Raw genomic sequence first — 1,152 nt, 5'->3', positions numbered from 1 at the left:
CACCACTACAACCAGGACTTCATAGAATCAAAACAAAAATCATGAAAGGAGAATCGTCATCTGCAGCATCTCACAGTATGACAAGATCGCCAAAAGAAAAAGGAGAAATGACAGATGCACAAGATCCAAACGAAGGAATCGAAGAACAGTACAACCGACTTATGAATAGATACCATCGACAGCTCATCGATGAGTACGAGCCATCTGCCGGATCGTCCGAAGAAGATTTATGGGAGACAAGGAGTCCCACAGGACCTTGGTAAAAGAAGATCGTAGCATAAGAATCTCTTGTCAGCAATGTAATAATGTTGGTTACATGTTGTGACAGGAATCTTTTGTACAAAAGAAAGGTTGAGTAGACACCGTCGGTGGAAAAAGATACCGACAGGACCCTCAATTATTTCTATCTTATGTCATGTCTTAGCTAAGTTTAGATTCGTTTTAGGGCTATTTAAGAAAGGGTCTACATGAGTTCAAGCATCGTTCGATTGAGAGCATGTGTGTTGTAATGAAATCTGAGGCACTTCTGTTGTAATAAGCTTTGTATTTTGTTCTACCCAAAAAAACAACAGTAATGGTGAATGTGTGGGCTATTGGAACGGATCCCAATGTGTGGGGGTTGGATGCTTTGGATTTCAAGCCGGAGAGGTTCATGCATGAATTAGGTGAGCATGATAATAATATGGATTTAGTGACAGGTCAATCAGATTTCAGAATGCTTCCCTTCTCAGCAGGGAGAAGAGGGTGCCCGGGGGCCACCATGGCTATTCCCATGATTGAACTTGCACTGGCTCAGCTGCTGCACTCTTTTGACTGGAGAGTAGATGGTGATCCATCAGAGCTGGATATGACAGAAGAAGGCGGGTCTTCTATATCAAGACAAGTTCTACTCTTTGCTTTTCCAAAGGTAAGGAGGGGAGGCCTTTGACTGTATGTATGTTGAGAAGTATGTGGTTGTGGTGCCTAATTTGTATGGTTTTATTAATATAAAGAATATGTCAAGATATTTTATTTTAACCATGATGATGAAGTGAAGTGATTTAGCAATTTGGGTAAAGATTCAGTATCAAATTTTCAGGATATCAATCAATATAATATCAAGCACCATTTTCAAATTCTCCCAACCTTATCATGATGAATGACCATTTCACT

At 40.2% G+C, this 1,152-nt stretch overlaps 1 pseudogene; it reads left to right on the top strand.

The window, feature by feature from the left end:
• The first annotated feature begins 574 nt into the window (after positions 1 to 574).
• Positions 575 to 928, top strand: LOC149253193 (cytochrome P450 750A1 pseudogene; annotated as a pseudogene).
• Positions 929 to 1,152: the final 224 nt, after the last annotated feature.

The sequence above is a fragment of the Pinus tabuliformis genome, chromosome 7 (genome assembly GCF_031772625.1).
Source record: "Pinus tabuliformis cultivar Carrire ecotype Pingquan chromosome 7, CPIR1, whole genome shotgun sequence".
In the NCBI taxonomy this organism is placed as follows: Eukaryota; Viridiplantae; Streptophyta; class Pinopsida; order Pinales; family Pinaceae; genus Pinus; species Pinus tabuliformis.
Note: the sequence above shows the minus strand (reverse complement) of the source record. Positions and strands in the feature narration are given on the sequence as shown.